The sequence below is a fragment of the Myxocyprinus asiaticus genome, chromosome 29 (assembly GCF_019703515.2).
Source record: "Myxocyprinus asiaticus isolate MX2 ecotype Aquarium Trade chromosome 29, UBuf_Myxa_2, whole genome shotgun sequence".
Taxonomy (NCBI): Eukaryota; Metazoa; Chordata; class Actinopteri; order Cypriniformes; family Catostomidae; genus Myxocyprinus; species Myxocyprinus asiaticus.
Window position 1 is genome coordinate 2,497,183 of NC_059372.1, and position 15,019 is coordinate 2,512,201.

General features: G+C 40.2%; 1 long non-coding RNA gene and 2 pseudogenes across 2 annotated transcripts in view; 2 read left to right on the forward strand and 1 right to left on the reverse strand.

The window, feature by feature from the left end:
- The window catches only part of LOC127419889 (uncharacterized), a 172,910-nt gene that overhangs the window by 127,162 nt on the left and 30,729 nt on the right, over nt 1-15,019 (reverse strand). Inside the window, exons 1-2 of one of the 2 annotated variants that reach the window (XR_007893745.1) lie at nt 6,395-6,519; nt 5,795-5,947 (exon numbers count right to left, since the gene is read on the reverse strand). This is a non-coding gene — a long non-coding RNA (uncharacterized LOC127419889). Of the gene's footprint in view, nt 1-5,794; nt 5,948-6,394; nt 6,520-15,019 lie in introns of those variants that run through there. The other variant, XR_007893744.1, reaches the window with a different exon arrangement.
- LOC127419870 (zinc finger protein ZFP2-like) overlaps nt 1-15,019 on the forward strand; it is an 80,861-nt pseudogene that overhangs the window by 1,608 nt on the left and 64,234 nt on the right.
- Nucleotides 6,299-15,019, forward strand: part of LOC127419885 (zinc finger protein 721-like) — a 169,500-nt pseudogene continuing 160,779 nt past the window's right edge.

Here is a 15,019-nt window from a genome sequence, read left to right on the forward strand (position 1 = left end):
TGTTCGTTGGGGGTCAGGGTGGGGTTGGTGATTGGGATAATAGAGGGGGTTAAATGATGATTCAGTGTATACATGTTTTTTCTTTGTTATATGTCTACGAATCAATAAAAAATGTTAATTGAAAAAACAGCAACAAAAAAACAAAACAATGTATTACAGTTTTTCTCAATCGATTTTATACATTTCTCCAAACTATAATCAATGCTCTCAAAACAGTTCACACAACCGACGAAACACTCAAATGTTGGAGGGGTTGAGGAGGCCGAATGCACCACCTTTAGTGAGCCGCTGGCACCCCCCTTTACATGGTGCCCCTATGCATTGCATACCTTGCATAAATGGTTTTTGCGCCTCTACCTTTAACAGTGCGCACCACAGCTGATCGGGGGCAGATTCTAATTGCAAGTGATGCACCCTATGCCCTATACTCACTCCAAAGTGAAGAGGCCTTGAAGTGGGCACTCTGAAGGAAACATGGCATTTCTGTATGAATGTACCCTTCGCTAACAGTCTTGTGTAAGGGCCCTACTAGAAAAGATACATTTTCTCACTTTCTGTTTGAACAAGCTTTCGAGTGACATCCCCTCCCACAGGAGTGGCCTTCAAGCGAGCAAAAATGCAGTTTGGTATTCGCCCTGAAACATCGAAGTGGCATGGCCTCAGATGAGTAAAAGGTCAGATAAAAAGTCCACTCTATGTATTATGTTGTAAGTTCATCAAAATAATAATATTGCTACTGCATTACCTATATCTGGTGTAGACAGCTTTATTAATTATAATGGGACCGGTTGCGTCACTTTCAGTGATAGAAATGTTGATAGAAACATTTCTTTAATAGAATATTGTCATAATAAACTGAATGAGCTGTCTGATTCAGCCAAAGCCAGAATGGTTTTTGGTTTTTGTCTAATCACTATCAGAAAAATACCATGGTATTACCATTTTTTGGACACGTAGGCTAACATTTAAAACCATAGTACCATAACTTGACACCATCATTGTACCAAAAAGACACTCTGCCATTACCAGGGTAATACCATTGTACTTAATGATTACAGTATTCATATTTCATGATACTGTCATGGTACCCCAAGATACTTCAAAAAATACCACGGTTTTACTACAATGCATGACTAAAACATGGGATTTTCACAGACTATGTCTGAATGAATAAATAAATAAACAAACAAGTGTAATACCACGGTCCTTCTTGTGAGAAACAGAATAGGCTATTGTTATTATTATTATAAACTTTATTTTACCAGGTTAATCCGTTGAGATTAAAAATTTATTTTCCAAGATTGACCTGGCCAAAATGGCTGCATAAAACAATTCAACAATACAAATACAAATTTAAAAAAGGGACAATCGATACAGGCACAGATGTAGCAAGTCTAACACACTGACACTGACCAAAGTTCTGGAATATAAAATCTTCAACATGTCTCCTAAAGTCACTTAAAGGCACCAAACACTGCTGGCTCAAAGTTTGCTGAAGTGTATTCCAGGACGAGCGAGCAGCAAAAACAAAGGCCTTTTTTCCAAATTCTGTTCTCTGAATCTTCCGATCTCTATAATGTAAATTGCTCTGAATTTTAACAGAAGTTGTAAGATATAATGGTAACAAACCAACCAGTGCTTTATAAATAAATACTTACCAATGCAACAACCTATGAATATTTAATGAAGGCCAGTCAACCTTTGCATCCAGTACACAATAAGTTAAAACTTTACGTCCCGTAATGAATCTCAGAATCCCATGATAAACTGTCGAGCATATGTAATAATGAAGCTGAATCATTTCTGTATAAAATATCACCATAATCTAATACAGGTAAAAAGTAGCAGCAACAAGTTTTTTTCTAATATATATAAAAAAAAAAAAAACTAGACTTATCTAAAATAGAATTCCAACCTCACTCTCAACTTACTCACCAAATAATGTGTGGTTTAAACTATTATTTGTGATAATGGAAAGAAATGGAACAATTATGTATATGATAATAAATAAATAAATAAATAAAACTTAAATACTCAAAAAGAAATTAGTCAAGTATATGTAATTACTACACCTTAAAAAAAAAAATTGTCGCCCCTGTCCCTGCTAAGGTCTGTGCACGCCACTGCACATAACACACACACAAACACACTCGCACACACTGTCTCACACACACAAACACATACAGACACACAAACACATACAGAAACACACTCACATACACACACACACACACAAACACACTCATACACACTGTCTCACTCACACACACACACACACACACACACTGTCTCACACACACACAAACACATACAGACACACACAAACACATACACATACAAAAGCAAACACACAAGCACTCACACACTCACATACACACACACACTCTCTCTCACACACACACAAACACACTCACACACACACACACACAAACACACTCACACACTCACATACACACACACACACACACTCTCTCACACACACACAAACACACTCACACACACACTCACAAGCAAACATACACACAAACGCATACAAACACACACAAACACATACATACAGACACACACTCACACACAAACACATACATACAGACACACACACACACACACACACACACACAGAGACCTAAAATGAGTTTTCTCAAACGCGTCCACACTCCAGTCCAGTAGGAGACGGAAAAGCGCCATTAGTTCTTTTACAAACCGCAATTTCTTAAACAAGAAGAAGAAGAAAGAAGAACTCGCAGTTTGAGCGCTTAGTTCGGTACATGTTCAATGTTTATTAGGTCATTTGTGAGATTTATAGTTGTTTTTATATGAAGGTAAAATAGTGCCTTAATTGTTTGCATGCGCAGAGTAAGATCCGTGAAAGCGTACAAATAAATTGCATCCGCACAGAACCTTTTGTACATGTGTAAATCAAGTTTCAAGCGTTAGAAACAAATATTAGCAATACTTTTCATAAGTGTAATCCATGTGTTGTGAATCTGTAATTGCGTATTAACAACACAATGTAAATGTGTGTATTCTTCAGACGTCCTTTTTTTCCACGCTTACAATTTTGGCACTGATTTTTGCGCATAAACACGGCCAAAAACATTGCAAACTTGCAATCAGCGATATGCAAGCAAATAAAGGGTGTCATGAACAGCAAAACTGATTGACCGCGTAGAATCAGACTGTATGTGCAAAATAAACTACTGCAAACGTGTAAATGACTTGTTTTTCTGGCATAAATATTTTCCAGAAATTTTCCACGAATTTCTCATTCTCACTGAAGAGAGTTTAGCAAGGGTGAGGGGGAAGGCGGTCTACCTGCTTCTAGTAACCAATCAAATGATGTTTTGCTTGACAAGTTTACTCTGACCTATGTTTAATACATACACAATTTAATTATATTTACTATTAATTATCATTGGCAAGACATTCGGGTGAATAGATGGAATTAGCTGTTATCACAGAACTCATGCTAGAAAACAAATGAATTAAGTAAGCCATATAAAACAAAACTCGGTGAACAGATAGATAGTTTACTTATATCATTTTTTTTTAGAATGAGTTCAATGATACCAGCAAGTTCCATCCATTCATCCAACATCCATCCGACATCCATTCATCCAACATTCATTCATCCATCCATCCAACATCCATCCATTCATCCATCCATCCATCCAACATCCATCCATCCATTCATCCAACATCCATCCGACATCCATTCATCCAACATCCATCCATTCATCCAACATTCATCCATCCATCCATCCAACATCCATCCATTCATCCATCCATCCATCCAACATCCATCCATTCATTCATCCAACATCCATCCATCTATTCATCCAACATCCATGCATCCATCTAACATCCATCCAACATCCATCCATCCAACATCCATTCATTCATCCATCCAACATCCATCCATCCATCCATCCATCCAACATATATCCATACAACATCCATTCATCCATCAACATCCATCCATACATCCATTCATTCATCTATCAACATCCATCCATACATCCATTCATTCATCCATACAACATCCATTCATCCATCAACATCCATCCATACAACATCCATACATCCATCAACATCCATCCATACATCCATTCATTCATCCATCCAACATCCATCCATCCATCCATCCATCCAACATATATCCATACAACATCCATTCATCCATCAACATCCATCCATACATCCATTCATTCATCTATCAACATCCATCCATACATCCATTCATTCATCCATACAACATCCATTCATCCATCAACATCCATCCATACAACATCCATACATCCATCAACATCCATCCATACATCCATTCATTCATCCATCCAACATCCATCCATCCAACATCCATCCATCTGCCCTGACAATGATAATTGAAAGTAATTAAAATATAAATACAATAATGAACAGCAACAAGAAGAAACATTTGAACACCAGATTGAGATTTATATCAATAAACGGTGTCGGCTCAACTTTACACTTGCAATTAAAGAACGTGTATGTGTTAATATTTCAGTTCAATATTTAAGAGAGGAGAGATACCCAGAAGAACGATATGAAGAACAAGCGGTCTGTCACGTTATTAAACCATGCGGACGCGTGCATCTCTCTCTCTCGAACTGCCGTCTTCAGTGTCAGCTGATTCAGCGCCAGCCGTGCACCATCACGGCCTGGCCACACCCTCCTCCTCCTCACATGCTGATTACAGGTTTGCAAGGTTTTTGACCATGTTTAGGCGCAAAAACATTGCCAAAAATGTACGCGTGAAAAAAAGGAAGTCAGAAGAATACAGACCACATTTACTTTTTGTTAATACGCAATTACAGATTCACAACACATGGTTTACAAACATGAAAAGCATTAAAGTATTGCTAATATTTGTTTCGTACGCTTGCAACTTGATTTACACATTTACAAAACATTGTATTTTTTATTTATTTACACTTTTACAAATCTTTGTGCATGCAAATATTTCTATCACGCTTGTAACTTCATTTACACTTTTACCAATCTTACTCTGCGCATACAAATCATTTAGGCACTATTTTACCTTCATATTTTTATGTATTTTTCTCTGCATGCTGAGTTTTAATGATTGTAAAAGAACTTTATTATCCACGTATGTGGCAGTTTTGTGACGGACGCTTTAAAATATTCAGTTTCAGGAGAAACAAACAGGAGAACATCTGAGAATATCATGATTAATGTCTGATATATGAGCTCTTTAAATCCATTGGCTGATTGTAAATGAGTTCACTGAAGGCCATTATATGTTGTATAGACTTTTATAGACTATTATCTGATAATATTCCTGCTGGCAGGAAAATGAAACCAAACTCAAACCTACATTTACATTTATGCATCTCAGAAACAGTTATTTTGTTTAACAGATCTGTTCTTGTGTATAATCATAATTATCATAATCTTTCTGAGTTTGATGAATGTCAGTCCCTTATAATGATGATGTTTTTGTGTTAAGATGTTCATCATGAGAGAGCAGGTGGATGTGATCTGCTGTAAATCAGTAGGAACTGATCTGTCCATGCTGGATATTAATGATTTCATCACAGAAATCTCTCAGCTGAAGAAAGAGGTGACGTCACTGAAGACAAAGCTGATGGAGAGAGAGGACAGGTTTCAGGTTAAACATTCATTTCATCCTTAAATTTGAGATTGTAAGCTTTCAAATTATGTGATATGATGAACAGTACAGATGTGATTGTGTTTGTCAGGAGCTGGAAAAGGTTTCCTGTCAATCTTCAGTGTGTGTGACTGATGTGACCTCCACAGAATGTCAGGATTCAGTGTGGAGCGGCAGAGATCAGTCCACACCACAGCGGCTGCTGGACAAACTCTCTGAACAGAGATCCAGAGACACACAGGACTCACAGCTCACTTTACTCTGTTCTACTGATGGTAATCAGGGTGATCAAACCTCCACAGAGTCTCTGACTTCTGTCTGTAACGCTGGAGAACAGCAGATGCTGCAGATACCAGTGAAGATTGAAGTGAAGCAGGAGGAGATAAAAGAAGAAAACACAGCAGAGGAACAACAGAGTAATGAAGATGATGATGATCAAACCTCCACAGAGTCTCTGGCTTCTGTCCGTAATGCTGGAGAACAGCAGATGCTGCAGATACCAATGAAGATCGAAGTGAAGCAGGAGGAGATAAAAGAAGAAAACACAGTAGAGGAACAACAGAGTAATGAAGATGATGATGATCAAACCTCCACAGAGTCTCTGGCTTCTGTCTGTAATGCTGGAGAACAGATGCTGCAGATACCAGTGAAGATGTGTTCAGTGAAGCTGATGAAGATGAGAGAAGAAATCAAAGTCGAGGAACAACAGAGTAATGAAGATGATGATGATGATGATCAAACCTCCACAGAGTCTCTGACTTCTGTCTGTAATGCTGGAGAACAGCAGATGCTGCAGATACCAGTGAAGATCGAAGTGAAGCAGGAGGAGATAAAAGAAGAGGAACAACAGGGTGATGAAGATGATGGTGATTTTATTCCTGCAGGTAAGTTTCTTTCTTTAATGTTTTTTTTATTTACATTTTTATGTCAATCAACTTTTTTTTTACCATGGAACACAAACATAGATTTCAAGTACGGATATTCAATAAGCCACTTATTACTTTAACCACATTAACTACTTTTTATTTGAGACTTGTCACAAATATGTACTGGACTAGGACTGGGTAAAAATATAGATTTTCTGATTAATTTAATTGATTAAATATTAAGATCAATTTTTACTTCTTGCACAGAGTAATTAGAGTATAGAGTAAAAGACCCTAAATTACTTGCATAAATGACCTAATCAGGGTTCCAAATCATCCTGGAAAATTTTGAAATGCAGTTTTCTAGTCATGGAAAATTATTAAAATATCTAAATGTCCTGGAAAAAGGAACAGCTCTAGGGGAAGGAGAGGGGAAGGGAGGAGCGAGAGAAGGGGGAGAGAGAGAGAGAGAGAAAAAAAGAAGCTCAGCTGCTCCCGAACACGCCGCCCACCCGGTCCTCAGCCAGCTGGAACACCTCCATCAGCGATGCCAGGCGATGGCACTGGACTCGCTCAGCCATCCCTTTCGGTAGCCGGCTGAAGAACTGCTCCAGTACCACCAGATCATGTATCCTCGGCGTCACGAGCCAGCAGCGAGGTATCCATGTCTTCCTCCAAAGTCCCGGGTTTCGGCACCAATGTGACAAATTTCTTTAACTTTCTGAAGGAGGCGGGAGCTGAGCAAACATCCAACGTAAGACACTTTCTTGTTGGCACTTTTCAGTGTAACAAAAATATTCAACACCTGCTGTTCAGCAGCATAAACACACATTAACGGAGTGCTTTTCAGCTCAACACAGACACACACAGTTTTGTTGCATCTCTCTCTCTCTGTGTCTCTCTCGACTGCAGCTCTGGTTGAGGCTTTATCCCTCGCGCACAAACACCGCAATCACCAAAAGCTGGGCAAGATAATTTGCTAAAAGTGTCCATCCCGGCCTCGCTCCGCACTGTTGTCGCTCAGCCCCACCCTGATTGCCACATACCCCCATCGCCCGACTCAGGTCGTGGAGGAGTCGCTGCCCTTTCGGCCAACTCTGCGCCAAATGGTTTTCCCTGCCTCTGGGAAACAGGAACAGTTGTTGGGGAAGGAGAAATGGAGGGAAGAGTGAGAGAAGGAGAAAGCAAGAGAGAGAGAGAGAGAGAGAGAAAAGAAAAAAAAAAGCTCGTCAGCTCCCGAACACACCGCCCACTCGGTCCTCAGCCAGCTGGAACACCTCTGTCAGCGACGCCGGGCAATGGCACTAGACTCGCTCAGCCGTCCCTTTCAGCAGCCTGCTGACAAACCGCTCCAGTACCACCAGATCGTGTATCCTCTGCGTCGCGTTCTTGAGCCAGCAGTGAAGTCTCCAGGACAGCGTGGTCTTCCTCCAAAGTCCCGGGTTTCAGCACCAATGTGAAAAAAAACACTGCAGTCACCAACAGCTGGGCGAGGTAATTTGCTCCAGGTGTCCATCCCAGCCCCGCTCCACACTGTCGTCGCTCGGCCCCGCCGCTCGCCACAAACATATTTCACCAAATATTTTCCTTTAAAAAAATAGATACATTTTCAGAAGCGGTGGGTCTCCAGTTACGCTCGCTAACGTGTTCTACAAATCGGTGTAAATACTTAATATCAACATACATATAGGTTCTATTTTAAAAAAGCTAAAATGTGACATGATGCAAAACTAATAGTTAAATTTGTAAAATTTATATTTTCATAATGCACCAAGTTAAAAGGTCCCTTTTGAGATAATTTATATCGTAAGTGAGCAAAATGGACATTATAACGGAAATATATGTCAGAGAACGTGAGAGACAGGACCCAAGAGTAGAAGAAAACAGTCAGTGAGTTTCTTTACAACCAAAAATGTTTTCTTTCAAACTAAGCAAGCCCAGACAACGGTTTCTCCGACACGCAGACAAAAACTAGGAATCCTCCTCTAACGAATGGGGCTTCTGAACAGGCGATGGCAAACGGTAAGGTTACCACACCTCTACAGACAGGCAACCAACAGACACATGAGCAAGCTCCAACTACTAGATTTTAAGTACTGATATTCAATAAGCTACCTACTTTTTTAACTACTTTTTTATTTGAGACTTGTCACAAATATGTACCTGACTAGGACTGGGTAAAAATATAGATTTTCTGATGAATTTTGAATTGATTAAATACTAAGATAAAATTTTTACTCTTTGCACAGAGTAAAATGTCTTAGAGCATAGAATAAAAGACCCTAAATCACTTGCATAAACAACCTAATCACACCTCTACAGACAGGCAACCAACAGACACACGAGCAAGCTCCAGCTACACAAGAGAGTAGAGTTGGGGTACTCGAGTTTGGACTCGAGTTTGGACTAGGACTTGTCAAGGATTCAGATGCATTTTTACTCGGACTCGAGCCTTTGGGACTCAGAATTTTTTGCCGAGTCCATGACATTTGTGATGCAATGCAATAAATAGATAAATAACAAAACAGAAATTAATGAACACATCTCTGTCTGCACGCAGCTGTATTAGCCCCTGAAGTCGTAGACATAGCCAGAGTTGTTTCACTGTGTTTAAGCAAACACACACATACACACGTCAGTCAACCAATACGCTTGAATGTTACTACAGAGACTAATGTATAACATCGACTACCTAGGTGGCTAACATGACGAAAACATAAAGACGGGTATGTATCCAATGTAATAGAAACTAAACAAGGCAGTTTGACACGACATGGGAACTAACAAATGGTAAAATTGCGTGTGCCGTTTGAGCAGCCAAGCCGGTACTTGCATTGCGGGTTCATCGTGGTTAAAACTTAAAATCAAGAACTTCATTGAGTCGAGTCACCCACATTATGTCTCTTACAGTTTACTAAAAATAGCATATTGAAATAGAAATACATAAAAATAGTATTAATATTGGATATTAAGTCTTTTTAGGCGTAATGTAGATAGACATGTTGGCTTCTGTAGTTTCTTGTGGTCCACGCTGTGTTGTCAGCTTGAACTGGTCCATAAAAGCTTGTCGGGGGAAAAAAGTGTTATTGCTAAAGCAGAAAGCAACTCTAAACAGATAAACAGCACCAATTTATTATTGATTGACTATTTTCAAAGCATTGACGAGCTGCTTAAAATACATTCTTTTACAGCATGTTTCCACCATCCACAACATTCAGCCATGCACAATAAAATATTAGGATATTTTGGGCAGTGAAATATTTTGTTTATAATTTAATTATAGACTATAAAATAAATGTATTATTCGATGACAGAGTTTGTGTATGAAGCTAAACTTCATGTTATGAGTTGAATTTAATTGGTTATGACGTTTTTATTTTAAATGTTCATTTTATTTTATTTTTATTGTAAACCACCGGGTAACTTATGCATGTCTTTTTTTAGCCTATATCTCTGACACTTTTGACAATTCTGTTAAATTTATGACTCAAAATTATTATTCTCCATGTTTTTGCGGTTAAAGAAGAGCTCATTGAAATTTTCTTTGGTATTTAAAGATTTAAGACTGATTGCAGACCAACACGTCTGTAATAATGAGTCATCAGAGTTGAGATCCAGGTGCAGTTTTAATAATGATAAATGTCGTAACACAGACAGGCAGGGTCAATCACCAGCAACAGTAATAACAAAGGCAATCCAGAGTGGTAGAAAATAAACAGGCAAGAGGTCAGGGCAGGCGGCAGACAATCACAGGTTATTTCCAGGTAAACAAGGCAGTAGTAGTAGGCAGGCAGCAACGGGTCAAAACAGGGTAAACAGTCCAGGATCATACACAGATAATGCAAAAACTCAGTGAACGCTTAGAAATGTCAGCCAGGGCAAAACAAGACTTTGCAATGATAGAGTGTGAGAATGAGACTTAAATAGCTGAGTAAATGAGAAACAGCTGAGCAGGTAATCAGTGACAGGTACGGGGATTATAAGAGAGTCCAGAGAGTTAAAGTCAATCCCCAGGTGATGGAGCACTCTGGTGGTGAGCGGGAGGAACAACAAAGGAGGGATTCATGTGGCTGCCGCTTAAAAATCAATTATTATTATTTTTTGTACCTTCTGTGGCAGCAGCTGCGAGACACACATGGACGCATCAGTGATATAGGTACACAAGTAGCACAACTGCCCTGCATTGTGCGGTTTCCCGCAAATTAGCTGGAAAATCATGTCCGTGATGACATGGCCCTAATATTATCAGTGGGCTTTTCCAGTGTTTTTGGATGTAGCATTTGCAGTCAAATTGTGAGACGTAACTTCTCAGCGAGTGCTAATTACTACTGTGTTGACTCATTTGTACAGTATGTATTTTCCCAAATCAGTCGGCAGATAGAGAAAAAAGATTCAGAAAGAAACCTCAGTGTAGACTATTATTTCTTAAGATAGGGATAATTTTAATATACATTTACATTTACATTTATTCATTTGGCAGATGTTTTTATCCAAAGCGAATTACAAAAGACGAATTCATTATAAGCGAATCATCTTAAGGAGACAGTGGTATGAAAAGTGCCGTATTACAAGTTTCAGTAGCATCAGAATAGTGGTATGATGAAGCCGAAAGTCCGGGAAATGTTTTTGTTGCCTCTATGTGTTGGTACAACAAGGCAATGTTCCTTAGCCGACCGCAGGCTTCTGGTGGGAACGTAGCTCTGCAGAAATGACTTTAGGTATCCTGGAACAGACCCAGTGACTGTTCTGTATGCCAACATCAGAACCTTGAATTTGATAAGTGCAGCAACCAGCAGCCAGTGAAGAGAGACAAGGAGTGGTGTAACATAAGCTCTCTTTTGTTCATTAAAGACCAGACATGCTGCTGCATTCTGGATCATTTGCAGGGGTCTAATTGCGCATGCAGGAAGGTAGTCCAGTCTAGTTATGACAAGTGACTGAACAAGAAGTTGTGTGGCATGTTCAGAGAGGAAGGATCTTATCTTCCTGATATTGTAGAGTGTAAATCTGATGTAAGTAGCTGATGTAATTTGGACACCTCACCTCTCCTGGCTACCTTGAAGGACCTACCTGAGAGATAGAATTAAACCAGTCAAGCACAGTTCCTGTGATGCCCAGAGAAGAGAGGGTGGAGAGTAGGATCTGATGGTTGACTGTGTCAAAGGCTGCAGAAGGGTCCAGCAGAATTGGGACGGATGATCTGGATCCAGATTTCACCTGTCTCAGCGACTCAGTGAAAGACAGCAGGGCAGTCTCGGTGGAGTGTCCACTTTTGAAGCCTGACTGATTGTCATCCAGCAGCTTGTTCTGTGACAGATAGGCAGAGATTTGATTGAAAACTGCCCTTTCAAATGTTTTCGCCATAAATGGGATGAGAGAGACTGGTCTGTAGTGTTCTACTTGTGTGGGATTAAGTGCAGGTTTTTTCAGCAGCGGGGTTACTCAAGCCTGCTTGAATGTAGTGGGAAAAGTGCCTGTAAGTAGAGATGTGTTAATTATGTGTGTGAGTGCAGGTAGTATGGATGGAGAGATGGCCTGGAGAAGGTGAGAAGGAATGGGGTCAAGGGAACAGGTGGTGGGGTGGTTGGAGAGGAGGAGTTTAGAGACCTCAGTGTCAGTCAGAGGAGAGAACATAGAGACAGAAGAGCTGCATACAAGAGGTGGGTGTTTGACAGGGTGTGGTGCTGAGAATGTATTGCTGATGGCTGTAAACTTCATAGTAAAAATGTAGCGAAGACATCTGTCAGTGATGTGTCAGGTGGTGGAAGGGGAGGACAGAGAAGTGTGTTGAATGTCCTAAACAAGCTGCGAGTGTCTTTGGTGCTGTTGATCTTGTTCTGGTAATAGGAAGTTTTTGCAGATTTAATGTTATCTGAAAAAGTTGCAAGCAGAGACTGATACTTACCCAGATCTGCTGGATCTTTAGATTTTCGCCATCTTCTCTCAGCTGCCCTGATGTCAGTCCAATGTTCACGAAGGACGTCAGAGAACCAGGGGCTGGGTGGTGTAATATGTGCTGGCCTAGAGGAGAGAGGACAGATGCTGTGTAGGCAGGTTGTTAAAGTCAAGCTTAGTGTGTCTGTGGCAGTATTTACATCCAGGGTGGAAAATAAGTTTTGCCTGGGAAGAGAGGTAGAGACAGAAGTGGAAAAGCACAAGGGTGAAAGAAACAAAGGAAAACAAAGGTGGAGTCTGTTTTAATATAGACGGGAGAGTCATGTTGAATTGAACAAAGTAGTGATCAGAGACATGTAAAGGAGTAACAAGAATATTTGAGTTGGTACATTTATGTGTAAAAATGAGGTCCAGCTGGTTGCCCGATCTGTGAGTTGCTGTAGTGCTTAGTCTTTCCAAGTCAAATGAAGCTAGAAGAGCATGAAGTTCAGTGGCCTGGGGCTTGTCTTGGTGTATGTTGAAATCTCCAAGAACCACAAGTGGCCTACCATCCTCAGGGAAGGAGGACAGCAGGACATCCAACTCCTCGAGAAAGTTTGCCAGCTGACCTGGAGGGCGATAGATGACAACAACATGTATTTTTGTGGGTTGCATTGTAGTAATAGCATGGAATTCAAAGAAGTATTGTTACATAGAGAAGAGTGTGGTGAAAATTTCCAGTTGTTTGGAATGAGCAAACCTGTTCCCCCACCCCTACCGGTGTGTCGAGGGGTGTGAGAGAAGGAGAAGTTGTTGGAGAGAGCAGCAGGTGTTGCTGTATCCTCTGGACATATCCATGTTTCTGTCAGTGCCAGGATGCTGAGGGTGGACTGTGTGGCGAAGACTGGAATAAAGTCAGTTTTGTTCACAGCTGACTGGCAGTTCCAGAGTCCCACTGAGATAGAGAGTGGAGCAGGCACTGAAGTGTAAAGTGGCCGTAGGTTGTGTGGGTTGTATTGTGTCTTGCGTCTATATCATGTAAACAGTCTGTAACAGATAACAGGGATGTGATTGAGGGCATATGATATTCATGAAGTAGACATGTTAGTATGTAAGAAAATAGATACAGTTAAAAGATACTTAAGTGCTGTGGTGAGTGGCGCCTTGTCGGTGTCCTTGCTCGGTGGACTCGCACAGGTAGGCTCGCTGGTCTTAACACAAGTAGGTCTTCACACGAGGAGGGCTTTACACGAGGGCTACCACTTCCACTGCCGCTACTGCGTCAGCATTCACGTCAAATATATACACACCGATAACAATCCGTTAAGTGAAAATAGCTGGACATGCTTTAATGCTACGTACTTAGCACAACAAAGCTAGTCATGTGGGCAACTGAAACTAAGGGTCACACGAGGTGACAAGCACAGGAACAAACGCGACTTCAGTACACCGCAAACAAACTATGCTGAACTTTAGCAATAAATAATACTCTAAAACAAGTGAAGCACTGTTTATAGACACACTAAAAACAACGATAGTTTTACACACACTGGACAAACAAATCTATGTCTAGCAGTGAATACCCTGGGCAAGTCAAAACAATGTAGCATACACACCAACACAAATTTAAGCGACGCAAGTTCAACACCGTAAAAAAACAGCACAAGTCTAGCAATGAATACTACTCTACAACAAAGTAAAAACAATGGAATAAACACACACGCAACTGCAGACTCCTGTAGATAGATCGCTTCTCCTAGTTTAGTTTATAAAATAAATTAAATTGGATTGACAAAATGAAAATTAAGCAGAAATAAAAACTCAATCAAAATTCGAAATAATAATAACTGATTGTAATGACTAACGCAGCTTTCTTTAGTCTATGTTTGAGTGGAGGGGAAAAAGCAACAAATAACTGAAATGTCAACAGAACTCATATACTTTTATTCTGAAACCACTTTGAAGTCTGTTCAGCAGGATACTAATCATAAAATGTATACTGTATATGAAATGCAACAGAGGTGTTTTTGTTAAATTTATATAGACAAACTGTTTTTCTTAGTTGTGAAGTTTAATATAAGCGTAAAATATTGATGTTAAGTTTAAGGTTACAATTTTAATTCAGATTCATGAACAGATTCATTCGGACTCGACTCGGACTCAACTAAGGTGGACTCGAACCCAACACTACAAGAGAGCACAATTAACATTGACAGTAAACAGTACCTTCACAATGACAATAACAAACAACGATCCGACATCGGACATGACACACGAGGGGATTTAAATAAGCAGGGAAACAAACAAGGGGCAGGTGCCGCTCGCAGCTGACGGTTGTCATAATCAGCGTTCCCATGGAAACAATCAGGGTTACCATGGACACGCTAATTCCGCGTGCCAGCAGCACATGAAACACATAAGGGCAAATGAAACTCGCTTTGGCAAAAAAGACAGGGAATGATGATACCACGGCCCTCATCGGACAAAAACTCAACCTGGCAAGGTGACAGGGCTGTGACATCAACGGAGAGTGCACGGCGGCAACTCTTGCACTGCGGTAACCCACCACCAGACCCGTGCACCCACACAAAGCACAAACACCAAACACAAGACAGACATGGAACAA